General features: G+C 41.8%; 1 protein-coding gene across 1 annotated transcript in view; it reads left to right on the top strand.

Moving 5' to 3' along the window:
- The first annotated feature begins 6,678 nt into the window (after positions 1–6,678).
- IL15 (interleukin 15) overlaps positions 6,679–17,707 on the top strand; it is a 78,798-nt gene continuing 67,769 nt past the window's right edge. The window contains exon 1 of the mRNA XM_079920533.1: positions 6,679–6,921. The gene's annotated coding sequence lies outside the window, so the exon portion shown is untranslated. The remainder of the gene's footprint in view (positions 6,922–17,707) is intronic.

The raw sequence follows: 17,707 nt of genomic DNA, 5'->3' as shown, positions 1-17,707 counted from the left end.
ATTTTATCTGATATGAGTATTGCTACTCCAGCTTTCTTTTGATTTCCATTTGCATGGAATATCTTTTTCTATCCCCTCACTTTCAGTCTGAATGTGTCCGTAGGTCTGAAGTGGGTCTGTTGTAGACAGCATATATATGGATCTTGTTTTTGTATCCATTCAGCAAGCCTGTGTCTTTTGGTTGGAGCATTTAATCCATTCACGTTTAAGGTAATTATTGATATGTATGTTCCTATTACCATTTTCTTAATTGTTTGGGGTTTTTATGTGCATCTTTTTCTTCTCTTGTGTTTCCCACTTAGAGAAGTTCCTTTAGCATTTGCTGTAGAACTGGTTTGGTGGTGCTGAATTCTCTTAGCTTTTTCTTGTCTGTAAAGCTTTTGATTTCTCCATCAAATTTGAATGAGGTCCTTGCTGGATAGAGTAATCGTGGTTGTAAGTTCTTCCCTTTCATCACTTTAAGTATATCATGCCACTCCCTTCTGGCTTGTAGAGTCTGCTGAGAAATCAGCTGTTATCCTTATGGGAGTTCCCTTGTATGTTATTTGTCATTTTTCCCTTGCTGCTTTCAATAATTTTTTGTCTTTAATTTTTGCCAACTTGATTACTATGTGTCTCAGCATGTTTCTCCTTGGGTTTATCCTGTGTGGGACTCTCTGCACTTCCTGGAGTTGGCTGGCTATTTCCTTTCCCATGTTAGGGAAGCTTTTGACTATAATCTCTTCACATATTTTCTCGGGTCCTTTCTCTCTCTCTTCTCCTTCTGGGACCCCTATAATACAAAGGTTGTTGCATTTAATGTTGTCCCAGAGGTCTCCTAGGCTGTCTTCATTTCTTTTCATTCTTTTTTCTTTATTCTCTTCCGCAGCAGTGAATTCCACCATTCTGTCTTCCAGGTCACTTTTCTGTTCTTCTGCCTCAGTTATTCTGCTACTGATTCCTTCTAGTGTATTTTTCATTCAGTTATTGTGTTGTTCATCTCTGTTTGTTTGTTCTTTAATTCTTCTAGATCTTTGTTAAACATTTCTTGCATCTTCTCGATATCTTCACTCTCATTATTCTGAATTCTTTTTCTGGAAGGTTTCCTATCTCCACTTCATTTAGTTGTTTTTCTGGGGTTTTATTGTGTTCCTTCATCTGGTACATAGGTCTGTCTTTTCATCTTGTCTATCTTTCTGTGAATGTGGTTTTTGTTCCACAGGCTGCAGGATTGTAGTTCTTCTTTCTTCTTCTGTCTTTACTTTTTAAGGGCAGAAGTTTAGTAATATGTATACCTCCTGTATACATGGGAGATGCCCAAGAAAACTGAATAACTCTCTGAAATTGCCCAGCCACCACCTTAAATATCATTTCCAGCTAAAGACAAAAGAATGATGAGGCAGGTCTTGTAGGGGGGAAGGCCAGTTATGGGCAGTGACCAGGAAAATCACAATAAACAAGGGTGTGATGGTTATACAGATTTAACAAGGGTATGATGGTTACACAGATTTAAGTCCCTGCCTTCTCCACTGTTAAGTGTTTCTAGAGAATTGGTCCTCCTCTGCTTCCTGGTACAGTGAAGAGACACCCTTAAAATTGAGATTTCCCTTATAAATGTGTATTTCTCTTATAAAGGGATAGCTACTTGGTTTTCAGAGCTTTTTCTGTGTGTGCTGTTTCTTATAAATAACCTGCTCAAGATAATCCTTATGCCAAAGAGGCATATTTTGGGGTGGCAAATTCTAATCCCCTTCAGGTATCTGTTTTGAGCTCTGCCGTTATTGCATATATCACAAGGTTTGAATCATCTAGTTTCCCTCTGCCCAAGTTTTTTTTGTTTTGTTTTGTTTTTTTGGCCACACACATGGCTTGTGGGATCTTAGTTCCCAGACCAGGGATCGAACCCAGGCCCCCCGTGGTGAAAGTGTGGAGTCCTCACCAGTGGACTACCAGGAAATTCCCTTTGTAAGATTTTGTATGACTAAAGCCACTCCTGGCAATAATGTTTTTTAGACTCTTTTAACCAGAGTAAGTGAGACTTAAGTTTACATTTTCAGATTCTCCAGTAATATTTTATATGAGGACTTTTTAATAAAAAATAAAATTTAAATTTAATAAAAATTTAAAATTTTAAATTTAATAAAAAATCAAGTTGTAAATGACTCTTAGTAGGTGAATAGTTAATTGTTGTACAATTATTTCATAAAACATCATTTTAAAATAATGTTTATTGCCATAGAGGAATGTTTATAACTCCTAAACATTAAAAGCACCGTACTAAAATGTTAGTGAATCAAACACAGAGCATATTCCATGGCAAAAATAATTATTTGGCTGTTTTGGCTCCTTTCCTTCAATTAATGGAGTTTATTCCAGAAGAAAGTAATGTGTCTTCAATAGCACTTTGCAAGTGCGTTTTCTGGAATACAAGTTTTGTTAAAGATTAACTGGTATTCTACTGCAAAATGGTTCTTTGACGAATAAATTTGAGAAATAAGCCAAACAATATTAAACAGGATATTTTATTGCAGGATTCTCTAGAACTTTTAGTGTATTGGTAGTCATTTTGGACCTTAAAGAGAGAAAAACAGTTTATAATTTGGTGAAATCCAATTATTTCCCTTTTTTCTTTCATAGTTAGTACTTCTTGTGTGCTAAGAAATCTTTACCTACCTCAAGATTGCAAAGCATTTTATCCTATGCTTTCCTCTGGAACGTTTATACTTTTAACTTTTACACTTTGGTCTATGAACCATTTGTGTTAATTTTTACGAATGATGTTTGTTAGGGAAATAAAAATTTTTTTTTCCACTAAAAAGCTCAGTTGTTCCTATATCACTGGTCGAAAAGATTATCTTTTCACTCTCTTACCTTGGCATAATTGTTAAGACGAATCGGCCATGCATGTGTAAACGTTTTCTGTACTCTTCATTCTGTTCCTTTGATTTGTCTACCTTTACGCCATTACCACACTGCTTTGGTCTTCATAAGTTTATATTAAGTGTTGATATCTGGTAGTATAGATCCTCCAACACTGTTCTTTTTCAAAAGTGTTTTGCCTCTTCTAGGTCCTCTGTATTTGCATATCAATATTCGAATCTGCTCATCAAGTTGTATAAGAAAGCCTGCTGGGATTGCCTGGAATCTGGAGAATTGACACCTTAACAACTTTGTATCTTCCAGTTAATGAATATGGTATTTGTCCCAACATTTAGGTGAAGGGAGCCTAAGAGTCAAAGGCTTCTTTTCTCAGGAATTCTTTGTTTAGAAGCTGTGGAGGGTGGTTGTCAATTTAGAGGTAGCAGAGTACAGGGGTGAGGACTCAAGCTAGACTGCCTGAGGTCAGAGCCTTGCAGTGGGGCCACTCAATTGCATGTGAATTGCAGGCAAGTTGGGAAATTTCTCTGGGTCTTAGTTTCTCCATCAGTAAAATGGAGATAATAGTTGTTCATATATCATAGCACTGTTGTGAGGATTTAGTGAGCTAATATTTGTCTTAGTGGGCACCTGGGCACACCCTGTAGGAACTACAGAAGTAGTAGCTAGTATTGCTGCACCTCTGAGAAAGCAGTAACTTAAGAAGCTCTTGAAAACTCAAGTACTCTGTAAGAGGAAGAGTATTCCTCTATTGTTAGGACCACCAAAAAGACAGAGGGGAGGAGCAACACTGAGGTAAGGCTTTAACCAAAATGGCAGATTCAGAGGTCCCGGGCTATGTTTTGCAAAGACCAGAAGATCAGCTTGTTCTTGGCCTGTGATTTGTTCCTTAGGAGAACTATAGATAAGGTCACAGTCATGGACTTTGAACACTAAGTCAGATGAGCTAACTTTCAACTACTTCCACATAGTTTCCAAAGAAAACATTTATTTTAAAGACAACTAGCCAATTGGCTAACATTGTCTTTGGAATGAAAAATCAGATATTAAAAATTTATTCAACTATGATTTTATTGTTAATTTTTTTAATTCAAAGAAAAATGATTATGGTCACTTCTGTGAGGTTTAGTTAATTTTTACTTCTTTCCACATGGTAATTTTATTAGTTACCCTTAGGCAGTTTCAAATTATTTCCTCAATCTTGGTCTTTGTTTTTAATTTATACAGTGGAATTTACTTGTTCATTGGTGTGAGCAATTTTCAATATCTTGTCAAACAGCCTGTGGCAACTGAAAATACAAGTGGCATACATTAGATGTCTCTGTTTGAGGCAGTGCAACAATAATATTATGCTGAATACCCAACCTCAGTCAATTGCAGGAATTTATATAACTAATTCAAAAATACTTTTTTTGGGGGTAATTGCGAAAACAAATTTGACTTACATACTTGGGAGGCAAGTAGTTGAGCAAAGTCTCTCTTGTGGCCATCAGCAGTTTCAATTTCACTTTCTTGTCATTTATGTTATTTTATCCCTGACTATTTTAATCTGACTAAAATGCTTTATATATCATTCAGCCCATCTTGTTCTAGAACTTACATATATTAGAAGCTTGTTCAATATCTGTAAACCAATTTTATTCTTCTTATGTCTTCAGATTGTACTTTAAAGCTCGGCTCTATGAAGAAAATTCCCATCAGTTTCATAGCCCTGTGAAAACTTCTCCAATAGCTCAGAAAATTCATGGTGGCCATGTGTTAAAAGTGTGCTGTCAGACACTGATGTCTCTCAGCCCCAGGGACAGCTGGAGCCCCCAGGCTAGTGAGCCCCATCTAAGAACAGCTTTTTCTAGTGCTCTTAGGCAGCCCAAGTGCAGCAGGATCTGGGAGGTAATGATGTGACCTCTGGCGGCAGTGATATTTGCCTCTGCTAGTTGGTGCTAAGTGAGGCCAATGACGGGTGGGCCTTACTATCTGGACAACTACTTCAGCCACCAGCTGCAGAATACGCAGCATCTGTAATGGGGCTGAAGGAGGTATGGGAGCTCATCTTGCGGGAGCCAAGAAGGACTGGACCAGTTCAAGTGGACGTGCAGACACAGATCCACTTCTCCATCATTAATTTCGATATTCACATATACACATAGTTTACCTTTGGGGCTGCTACATCTGTTGCAACAGAATCCAATCCAGCTGCAAGCCCAATCTCACTCAGGATGCATCCTCATTCTGCAAATCAGAGCTTCAGTGTATTGCTATGAAAAAGTCTGATTGGATTTGAAATTATTGGCATTATCACAAGAAAATTCAACATTACATTGTCTTGCACAGAAAGGAATGATTGCTTCATTTCTGTAAATATAATTTCCAACTATGGTAAAGATTTGAATGGCTGTAAAAAAGTTTTTACATTTTCATCTCACTTATTTTATTGATCATGACTATCTAGAGCTCATCTTTTTCATAAAAATGCAAAATGGTTTTATGTGGAACTTTATGTACATTTAATATTTAAATCTCTTCAAATATTTTTAAATTTTATTATAACATGTATGTAATACAAAGAAAAGTTAGTTAAATGTTTTACCAAGCTCCAGGGAGCCTTATTATTTCCGTGCCATGACTGAAAAATTTGGGCAAGCAGCCTTCCGTTAGGGAATTTCAGTGATTCACACGTGTGCAAGGTTCTCCAAAGTGCTTCCAAAAACTGAAACCATTTCTGCAGGCTCTGAGGCACAAGGATCACTTAGCCTCAAAGAACTCAGTTCCTTCTTTTAACTGTAAAATCCTACAATAACAACATTTCACGTGGTCCCATTGTAATGTTTTACACTGGACGACGCCCTAGGCTGGGAAAGTGGTCCACAGATAGGCACATTCGTTCATGTTCATTCACCCTCCGTGCCAACTACCTTGGACAAAGTAGTCGCCCAGGGGCCTTCCTCCCACGTTTTCTCTAGCAGGACTTCAGGGCCTTCCTTCTTCTAGGCCGTGGAGAGTGTCAAGGTCTGGAGTACCCGCCCATTCCGTCCGATCCAACGCATTTTTCCCTTTCCTCTGGCCAACTTGGTCACGCGCTGCTCCCAGGTCTCAGTCTCAGCCCGGGCAGCCTGGCGTGCCATGCCCGGCGCCCGTGGATGCGGCAGGTGGACTCCGGGCCACCTCCTCGCGCCTTCCCTGCAGGTGCCGCAGGAGGGATAGGCCAAGTCCCGGTCCAGCGTCCCTGCGAGGCGGGGCCGGCGCTCCTAGACCTCCTCCCTCTGGCCCTGCAGGTTCTGAGATCCCGGGCTTGGCAGCGGCGGCCACCTCCCTGGGGGCGGGGAGCCAGGCCACCTGGGGCAGTCGGCCAAGGGCTGCCGCCACCCTCCCCTCCCTCAGCCTCCGCTGGGGGTGTTTATATTCGCCTCTCCTCTTTTCTCTTTCACTTTTCTTTTCGTTGGGAGTTGGGACTCCCTGGGTTCCAGGCGTCCAGGGGAACCCCAGCTGATTCATTCTTGGCCGCAGAGGCCCGACGCCCGGGAAGGGAGCCGGACGACCGCGCCCGCCCCGCCTCGCTGCCCGCCGCCCGCAACTCTGTAGCCCGGACTCGATGGAGGTACAGAGCTTGGCTTCTCCGCTTTGGGAGGGGAGGTGCTGGTGGCTGAAAGGGCGAGGGAACTCTCCCCAAAAGCCTTCGCCTCGGACTCCTCCCAGCTCTGGCCGGACGCACGCGTCTCCCCACAACAGGCTACCGGCCGGGCCGCCCCGCCCTCTTTTGGGGAACGCTTGACCGCGACTTCGGTTTTCGGTGGCGCTCCGCGCGGAGGTATTTCCCCTTCTGACCCTTTATTGCCGTCGCGGGTTCTCCTCGCCATCCTCCGCTTCCAGCCGAGCACAGATTGCTCGTCCACTAGCGGGTCCCCGCTCGGCTCCGCCGTCGGCTCCACCGACTCCGCACCGGCAGGCGGAGGGCGAGGGACGCGCGCCTGGCCAGCCCAGCCCAGCTGCGGGGTTCGGAGAAAGCGAGGTCCGGCGGCACAGAGCGCTGAGTTCTGCACCTCATCGAGCTCAGAAAGTTCAAGAAAGGTACCGCAGCTCCCGCTTCTTCCCTGCCCCCTCCCAAACTCCCCGCCGGCTGGTGCCAACTTGAGTGTGAACCCAGCACGTCTGACTCTATCTTAGTCAGTCAAATTACCCTCCTCTGCTTTGATCAGGACACTTAACCTTCCTTGGGAGAGGAATCTGCAAGAATGGTTACCGTTTGACAATCAGGCCTCCGTTTATATTATTTCCAGAAAATCAGTGCTAGAAACTTGGAAGAAATGCAGGAGACTTGTACTGCCGTGAAATCCTTATTCAAAGTGGCTTTAAATGAAAATCCAGTTAATTTTGTCAGGTGTTATTGAGACTCTTGCAAGTGTATGCAATGTGTTTGAATTTAGCTTATAATATATTGAATTTAACTTGAATTTCTATGCATTTAAAACTTTGTTATTTTCGAAGTATATGTAAGGCAAGATTAATTCTTCAGTGTTGCTTATAACAGATTCTTAAACAGGGTGAGTCAGAAGTTTAGAAACTGGAAGTGAAATGGTTGTCACTAGCTATCTCCATTATGTTTTTAAAAGCTACAGTCTAATGTTATGACACTGGTAATGGTATCTCCTTGTAACTGATAGGCATTCTTATCTTGTCAGTGGGCTTCTAGAGGCTTCTTTGACTTGATTGAATAAACAGATCAGATCTAGGTGGTTACAGCATCCTGCTGTGCAGAGGTGGACTGTTCTATGGAAAGCATCAGGGTACAATATACATTAAACTCCTGTCATTTTTATTAAAAAGCAGTGTGGTGGGCATGATAGACAGAGGGAGGAGATACAAAGGGAAGAACACAAGGATATAGAAAGGAAAGGACTGAAGACAAAGCAATAGCCATTTTAGATTTAAAAAGTGATGAAAAAATTTAAAGTTTTACTTAATAAAGTTAAGAAGTTTACAAAGTTCTGAAGGTTTGTTCTGGTTGTGTTTTAATGGCACACCCTTGTATTTCTTCCTCTGTTTTCTCCTGTCAAAGTTTTGGTCAGACTCAGAACAGCCTTTCCAGCAGTATCATCTGCTCTATGACAGAGTGACAGAGGGGTTAGGTTGGCCGCTGGACTTCTGGTAGGCAGAGTGTTCCCATACTTTTGGGTTCACTGTTCTCTGCTAATTTGGAGTGGGAACTCCAGAACCTGATTTGAAGCTACAATTTCTGGAATTAGGATTTTCCTACAGGTTACCAGTGGGTTTAAGAAAAACAATTTGATGCTTTCCGTTTAAATCCATGAAATTAATATGTAAATGTCAACAGCCGTATCACAGGACATAATGTTTGTCAGTGCAATACATGTTTATAAACTTCTTTGAAGGATGGGAGAAAGCAGTGGTCTAAAGTTTATTGAAATAGAATTTGATAATTGAAGAATTTTAAATCCTGGAAGGTTCTCCATCTCAGGTTTGCTGGCTCTGGGTGGATTTCAGGAAGGCGGTGAACGAAGCTCTGAAATGTTGTGTAAAGGGGATTTTTTCTGAGGAAAATAGCCATAACTCTAATGAGTTTTTTAAATGAGTCTCGAACCCTAACAGTTTTTAAAGCATTTTAAAACTTAGAAAACTGCCCTTTCTTCCTATCTTGCTTAGAGTTTACTGTTTAGCTGTATTCATTATGTAACTATTCTTTTGAAGGTTAGTTAATGACAATACAGAGAGTACTGTTTTAGGTCCACAGCTTGACTATGGGAAATAATATGAATCATAGCTAACACTTGTTGAATTCTTATTATGTACTGGATGTTGTTCCAAGTATGTGTTTATTTTTAAAAAAATATCATAATAAACTTATATGATGTAGGGACTGTATTTTATAACTGAAGAAATTGGAGCATAGAGTAGTAATTAAATAACTTTCCCAAAGTCACAGAGTGAGAAAGTGGTAGAGCTGGGGTTTGAACCCAGACAGATTTAAGAGCACCGATATTTATGAAGGGTGATATTATTTCCATAGAAATAGTTCCCACAGTTTGACAGTGACAATCAACCACTATTTCATTTTAATGCGGAGTGCTATAATGATGGAACATTCATTTAAAATTAATGCTTATATGGTACTTGTATAATTGACCTTATTAATTATATATTTAAAGATTATCTTTATGAGCAAATGATATTCACATGAGTGTCTATATGTGTTTGGTTCCTTGGAGAAAAATTTTTTTATGGTTCCTGAATGAAAACATTTGTCCAGTGTACATAGTTTTTGCTGGTAGAGCTTGGCAAATAGGCAAATGTGGATTGATCGATATGTCTGTATCTATCTATCTATCTAACTATCTTTCTATCTATCTTTCTATCTACCTATATATCCATCCATCCAAGTAAAAGGCTGGGATTCAGGGAGTGATCAGAAGACTCCCATATCACAGTGGAAGTGGTGTAGTCAACTATTCGGGAAGTCCCCTTTTCAGAAGATTTTATGGTCTGAGGGTTGGCAAGAAGCCAACGCCTGTTTTTAACTCAGTATTAGTGCTTTGATTTATTTACCCAGCGATTACAGATTACTTCATGAGACTGTTGAGGCCCAGCATCGCTTATGTGTTGTTGGCTGCTATCCTATTTTATGGATTGGATGGAAAAATTCCATAGGAAAGTTGAGAGAACATTTGTGGGTTTTGCTCATAGTGTTTACTCCTATTTAATGGTAATGTTACTAACTATAATCAATTTCATATATATTTATGATTATTTATTAACTTGCTACATGTCAGGGAATGTTACACTTTTTTTAAAAAAAAGTTATTCAGTGCCGGAATCAGAAATAGGAAATAAGAGGCTCTTTGATCTCTGTTCATTTCAACGATAGTATTTGTACACAATTTCTATCTGGAGGCGGAGTATGTATACACACATATCTTCCAGTGTTTTATCCCGCTGCAAATCTAGTGGTGCCTGGCAGGTCATTTTTAGAAGCAGAGGACTATATATAGACCACATGAGAAGGAGTAAAAAAAAGTCAATGCCTATAGTAGGTGATCATATTCTAAGTTGTTTCTTTTCCAGATGCTGAAGGAGAGTGACAGAAAATATTTTGTCAAGTAAAGGAATTGAAACCGAAAATGATCCCAGAAGAGGAAAATATTAGGGCTGTAAGGTTGGGGGTGGGGAGACTCTAAGGTCATGACACACGAGCCCAGTGACATAGTCAGTGATCTCTGTATCACTGAAGTCTCCTTACTGGGCCTCCTGCTTACATGCCTTTGGATAAAAATCTGGGACAGGAACTATGTTGACCCTTGAACAACAGGAGTTTGAACTGCGAGGTCCACTTATACAAGGCTTTTTTTTTTTACCGTAAATGCTGTGGTGTTACAGGATCCGTGGTTGGTTGAATCTGTGATGCAGAACCACGGATACGGAAGGACTGCGGTACCCAGGGCCTGCTGAAAATTACAGCGGATTTTCCACTGAGCGCAGTGTTGGCGCCCCTGACCCTGCTGTTGTTCAAGGGTTAGCTGTACCCTTGGCAAACTGTTAGCCCTGACTGCCAGCATTTTCAAATAATATTTTTTAATTGAACGTCTTAGTTAGATATTTTACAATACATTTTCCCAACTTTTTTGCTCTCCTTACTCCTCAGCACCAAAAATAAGCATATACAGTGAGATTTCATTTTCTAAAATAAATAACTATATTGTTAAAATTATTCATTATATTATTTTAAATATTATTAGTACACAATTAACCAAACTATCCCATTCACTTTTCTTTATCTTTTTTTTTTTGGCTGCGTTGGGTCTTCGTTGCTGCGTGCGGGCTTTCTGTAGTTGCGGCGAGCAGGGGCTACTCTTCATTGTGGTGCAAGGGCTTCTCATTGCGGTGGCTTCTCTTGTTGCGGAGCACGGGCTCTAGGTGCGTGGGCTTCAGTAGGTGTGGCACACGGCCTCAGTAGTTGTGGCGCACGGGCTTAGTTGCTCCGTGGCATGTGGGATCTTCCTGGACCAGGGATCGAACCCGTGTCTCCTGCATTGGAAGGCGGATTCTTAACCATTGTGCCACCACGGAAGCACCCCGCATTCACTTTTGATAAGTACTTATTAGCATAAAACTAAACTACATTGGAAATGATATCAGCATAGAGGTGGGTAGTGTGGATATCACTGCTTTGACTAAAGAAGGTATCTCTAATATCAGTTTTTCCACTTGGCCCTGTATTTGGCACCTTGGACAGGCAAGGCGCATGGTAGGATTCTGGATGGGGGAGAGGTCCACCTTTCTTTCGTAAAATGGGAGAAGCATCATTATGAAAGAGGAAGGGGGGGGGAAGAGAACTTGCTAGAAATCTGCTTTGCCTCAGGCACATTTCAGGCATATCACTTACACAAAGGGGCACCCAAGGAAGTAGTGGGTCTGGAAATTCATTTCTTTAGAGCTCCCTGTGGTCATACAGACCTTGGAAAGTCATGGGGGTTCCCCAGGAGTGCCCGTCCCTCACTTCGAAGAGCTCTGATCTAGTTCAGCCTCATCCCCATCCCCTGCCCGTGGTTTCTGGACTGCCATGGTTCACTGTGCTTAAAAGAAAGTATGTGTGTTCACGCCTGGGGTGGCGGGGGGGCAGTAAAGAAGGGAGTGTGTCTGCGATAGATGCTTCCCACTGAAAGGAGTGAGGAGTAAGTTCCAGTCGGTCTTGGACAGCCTTTGCCCCCTCATCTCCAGTCATACCTGCTCTGCGCTCTAGACACACTTGCTGTATTCCTTGTCACTCCTTGTCAGCCTTCGAATGTCCTACTCACAAAGCCCACCGTCTCTAACTTTTGCTGCCCAGGCAGAATTATTCTCTCCCTGATACGAATTTATTTGGTGCTGTCTACATTCCCTTATAATAGCTTTTCTCTCTGTAAATTCATCTTCTTATGTGCCTGTCTCTACACTTACGTTTTGAATAAAGACAGGACAGTGTGTCCCGTGTCCCCAGCCAGGGGCTGGACACATAGTTGACTTATGTTGACCTCAGTGATCACTGGACAATTTGACAGCTAAGCAGAGGCATGCAAAAGCAGGTAGGAAACCTAAGTAACACAGCAAAACACATCGCTGGAACGTTATAATAAAAACACTATCTTAGGAAAATAAGTCTGGGCTAGGATTTATTGAAGAAAAGAACAAATTGGAGCTGAGGAAACCAGCCAGAAATCTATTGCACTCATTCAGGGATGTAGTCTCATTCCTATTATCTGCTCAAGGACACAGTTCTAGTAATTTTTCTTTTTCTTTTTAATTCATCATCAATTTTCTTCTCTGTCTAACGAGTCTTTCCCATTACCATGCAGGCATGCTATAATTTCTCCCATTAGAAACAAAAAACAAAAAGTCTCTGTTGACCTCATGTTTCTCTCCAGTTACCACCTGGTTTTTCTCTCCCCATTTTATAGGACAACTTTCAAAGTCAACCCTATTCTGTCTCCAGGGTCTCTCTTCTCATCCTCTCTTGACCCAGCCAGGCTGTCATCCCCACTATTGTATGAAAAATGCACTTGTCAAAGGCACTAAGAACCCATGTTAAATCCAGTGATTAGTGCTGGGTTCTCTTCCTAGGTGCCCTGTCAGCAGAACTAGAAAGTTCTTCATTTGGCTTCCAGGCCATCCCCTCTCCTTATTGTCCTTTTTCCTCACCAGCACCTATTGCAGTCTCTTCTGCCAGTTCCTTGCTTTCTTAACCTCTAAATGTAGGCATCTGTGGGCTCAGTTCGTGACCTTTTCTCTGGCTGTGCTCAATCCCTTGGTGATCTCAATCTCATGGCTTTTGACACCTTCCCAAGTGGTGATTCATAAATGCATGTCTGGAGTCATGACTTTCCTCTGAACTCCAGACTCATACATAGAAGCCTCTTCACCATCTCTGATTGGATATCTAGTACTCACTGGATTCCTGACTTAACCCCCAAAACTGCTTCTCCCACTGTCTTCTTCATCTCACAGATCCATTCTTGTAGCTGCATAGATCATTCTTGTTTTCTCACACCCCACATTTAATCTGCTAAATCATTCAGCTGTGCCTCCAAGATAGATCCCACATCTGACCTGCTTACCATCTTCACTGCTGCCACATGGGCCCAGGCCACCGTTAATCATGTCTCATGGTATCGTGGCAAGAGGTGGTCTCTCTGTTGCTCTGCTTGTCCCTCCCCCCACCCCCACCCCAAGAAGATTTCAGTTATCTGTTCTTACTTATCTGCATTAAACCAACAAACAAAACCACAAAACAAACAAACAAAAACCACTCCAGAATGCAGTGGCTTAAAAAACAAAAATTTGTTATTTGTCATGATGCTGCAGTCTGGGCTACATGCAGCTGGTCAGTTCCTCTAAGCCTGCTGGGCATGAAACACCCAAGACGGTTTCTTCATTTGTGCATCTGGAACCTCAGCTGGGCTGGCTGTGAAGTTAAAGGCTCCTCCTTTGATTCTTCCTTTTCCGTAAGAAATAGCTCTTGCTATAGCAGTTGAGCAGGGTGCTTCCTGCTCATGGTGAGTTAGGGATCTAGAGACTTTTTTGTGTGTCCTTCTTTTTTGTTTAGCTGGTGGGGCTTTTTTTTTGGTGGGGGGGAGGGTACCATTTTCTTATAAACCTTGGGGGCTTCCTGTAAACTTTATTGAGGTTCACTCCATTGGAAAAGACATACCCAGAAAACTCGTGAGACGGACTCCGGTTTACTTTGGCTGTGAGTCAGAATGCTGTAGGAAAAGCCTTCAAGGCCTTTAGAAACACCTTTGTCTCACTGATAGGGTCTATGAGGTGCCACTTTAAATCCATTCTAGATTTAATGAGGCGTCTTCCAGCCACATACTTGATTTGATCTTTAACCTGAGAGTCCATTGTACTAATAGGCCCTGGATTTGATCTTTACCCTAAGACTACTTCTTTCTTTGAGAATCTTGTGTTGTCTCGAGAGACAAGAATGACAGTAAGTTTAGTTTTCCAACCTAGCAAGTCCTGGGTTGAATGATTTCTTCTAAATTCAGCTTGAACATTCCTCTTTCTCTTCCTGCAATTAATCCTAGGCTGCAAAAGGAAGCCAATGATCACATTCAGAAATTTTCTTAGCCAGGTCCACAAGTTTATTAGATATGTTTTCTTTCTTCCATATTATTGCAGGCAACTGTGCAACGTGAGTTGCCCTCTCTCCAGCCTCTAATAATAATTTCATCACTGCCTTTCTCGCCTCACTAACAGTGAGTGTCCTTGCTATGTACTCCCCAGGTGTCTACCTATCACCCGATCTTATATCAATTTCAGTGTCAATTACTAATTGCTATGTAAATAACTACCCCCCAAATTTAGGAGTGTAAAATCAAAGTGATTTTATTTGTTTAAAGTTCCAAGATTAGAAGTTTGGACAGGACCCAGTGGCAATGACTTGTCTCTATGCCAGAATGTCTGTGGTCTCAGCTGGTTGACTCCAAAGGACTGTCTGAGATTGTTTAAGAAATTGGGTCATATGTGGGGCCTCAGTCCTGGCTGTTGGCTGGGTTCCTTCATGCTTCTCCACTTGGCTTTTCCCCATGGCTAGATTGGGATTACTCACATGGTGGTCTCAGGGTTGTTAGACTCCTTACATAGTATCCAGCTTCTATAAAAGGGAAGCAGGAACTGCAGATGCTCTGAAGGCCTGGGCCTGGAATTCCCAGACTGTCACATTTGTCTCATTTTATTGCGAAAAGCAAGGCAGGAGGCCATCTCAGATTCAAGAGGAGAGGACATAGACTCAGCCTCTTGCTGGGTAGTATGTTATGCTTGTTCATGGAAAGAAGGCATTGATGGGTGGCCACCATCTTGAAGATTATCTGTCACACGTTGGGATCCTGCTAAAGCATTGATCCAGTTACGTCACTCCTCTATTCACAACCCTCTATTGCCATCTCATTGTACTTCAATAAAAGCCGAATTCCATTACAGTGGTCAGTAAGGCCCTCGGTGATTCGTACCTCTGCTGCCTCATCTGCTCTTCCTCCCTTAGCTCAGGGCTTCAGTCACACCGACAACCTTTCTATTCATCACCCATACTGCTCTGTTCTTGTCTCCGTGTCTTTGAACTTGCTGTTCCCCCTGCTTAGACTGTTTTCTCTCAGATGTGGCCCAGTCCCTTACTTCATGGGGGGCCTGGCTCAAATACCCTCTTTGCAGGGAGGCTTTCCCTGACTGGTGTACTTTGTGTTGCATTCCCACCAGCATTCTCTGCTTAAACTCTCCTCCAGACGCCCACAACTACTTGCCGTACTGCCAGGTTTACACTACCCTATCCAAAACTCTTAGGGTCGGATGTGTTTGGAATTGAGATTTTTTTCAGTTTTTGGACAGGTCATTTTTATAGACTGAGTTGTGTCTCTCCCTCTCCCCACCAAATCCGTATATTGAAGCTCAACCCCCAGTGTGACTGTATTTGGAGACGGGACTCTCAGGAGGTAACTCTGGTATACGAGGTCATAAGAGTGGAGCCCTAATCCAGAAGGACTGCTGTCTTTATTAGAAGAGGAAGAGACTCCAGGAGTTGACACGTACAGAGGAAAGGCCATGTGCAGACGTAGTGAGAAGGTGGCTGTCTGCAGACTAGGAAGAAAGTCGTTACTGACCCTTCCAGCACTTTGCTCTTGTACTTCCAGCCTCCAGAATGTGAGAAGATAAATTTCTGATGTGTGGGTCATCCACTCTCTGGTATTCTGTTACAGCAGCCCTAGCAGAGCAGACTAAGAGAGTGACATAATGCCTTTGCTATATACTGTGTGACAACTACGGTATATAGTAAGCTTATCCAGGGACCTCCTCAAAAGTGAAATAAATACAGATTGTAAGTAGTCTTATGCCAGTTCATGTTTTGTTAACCAGTAAATTAAGCAAAACGTTCAGTTCTTAGAGCCCTTTTGAGTTAAGATTTTCAGATGAGGAGCAATGGACTTATATATGTTTTATTTAATGATTTGTTTGTTAATTCTCACCTGTCCCCATTTGCACATGAGCTACAGGAGAGCATGTAGTTTTATTTCATTCATTGCTATATCCCCATCATGTCAGTGCCTGGCAAATGATAGACTCTTGATAAATATTTGCTGAGTGGATGCTAAAGGGTAGAATATGTTAAAAGTAATGGGGAATAAAAGAAGGGCTATTTCAAAGAAGATCTAATTTGTTTATACATTTTATTTATTCGTTGAATTGATTTAAAATAATTTTGAGTGCCTAGTATGGGCCAGGCACTCTTCTAAGCCCTTGACGGGCCTTCATTCAGTGAGAGGTGCAGAGTACAGGGAGGATCCTGAAGACTGAGTGGGAGTGAGGAAAAGTAGACATTGCAGGAACTGATATGGGTCCTAGCTAAAACATGGGGGTGAGGCAGGGAAATGGATGAGCTTCCCTGTGGAAAGCTCAAGATTGAGATAACAGTGGAACGTAAAGCTGAAAATGTCCTGCAAGTCATTAGAAGTACTGCACTGAAGATCGCGTGAGCTGTTAGTACAAGAGATTTTAGTTTATGGGTTAATAGTCAAGAATTATTGACTGAAGCCATTGACTGTCGGAATGTCTCCCCAGGAGGCAAAAGTATGTAAAGAAGGTTTGGGGTCATACGAAGACCAGAGTGTCTGTTACTGAGCTGCACACTCTGGAAGAGGAAATGTTCAGGCAATGTCTTCAGGAAAGCGTTGGCCAGTTTCCAGGTCCTCTAAAGAGAACGTTAGGCTTTTCACACTTTCTAGCCTTTGCTTGCCTGTCCTGCGCACTCTGTCTGCTCCTCTCATGATGGATTTTATATTCGCCATATGCCTCTTCTTACACCCACATCTTTTCTTTCCTTTTTTTAATTGAGGTATAATTGACATATAACGTCATGTGAGTTTCAGGTGTACAACATAATGATCCAACACTTGTGTATAGGACAAAATGATCACCACCGAAAGCTTAGTTAACGTGTGTCACCATAGATAGTTATAATTTTTTTCTTATGCTGAGAACTTTTAAGATTTATTCTCTTAGCAACTTTCAGGTATGCACTGTAGTACTGTTACCCAGAGTCATCATGCTGTACATTACATCCCCATGACTTATTTGTATTATAACTACAAGTTTGTACCTTTTGACCCCCTGCATGCATTTTGCCCCCCACCTCTGGCAACCAAGCACCCATGTGTTCTCTCTACGAGTCCCTTGCTCCATGAAGTTCTCTCGGCAAAACCTCAACTTTACCTCCTCTCTAGCCACCTGGAAATATTGATCACGCCTCTCCTCTGTTCTGCCCCCACTGATGGATACTTCTCTAAGTACCTGCAGTATTTTCTATATTGACTCGTACTCACATTGCCCCTCTCCTCAAGTAAATGATACAGGTGGTACAAAGGATGACAAGAATTGTGATGGAGTTGGAGGGGCTGAAGTTTGGGAAACGCTGTGTCCTTGTGTGCCAAGCACTTGCTTGGTACACAGTAGAGCTTTAATAATGTTATTTTTGTTGTCAGTAATCTATCACATATTGCTGAGGGGATCAAGTAATATCAGGTTCTGAGAAAAGGAGTTTGACTGGAAATAAGTCACTAGTGATCACATAACGGTCGGAATGTCCCAGCATATGCTTTATTGTCAGTATCAGGAAGGGAAATAGAACTTCCTGAGAGTCTGATTTGGGCCAGGCTACAGATAGAATCCTTACACTCATTTTTAGATGATACAGATGAGCTTCTTAGATTAATATGAGGTTTTTAGAACTGAGAAAAGAAATAGGTTGTTTAATAGGTTTTTTTTGCCAGTTTTATTATTTGAAAGAATAATTGTATAAATTGCAAAGTAAATGCTT

The sequence above is a fragment of the Stenella coeruleoalba genome (genome assembly GCF_951394435.1).
Source record: "Stenella coeruleoalba genome assembly, chromosome: 4".
Taxonomy (NCBI): domain Eukaryota; kingdom Metazoa; phylum Chordata; class Mammalia; order Artiodactyla; family Delphinidae; genus Stenella; species Stenella coeruleoalba.
This window is presented reverse-complemented; position numbering and strand designations above follow the sequence as displayed.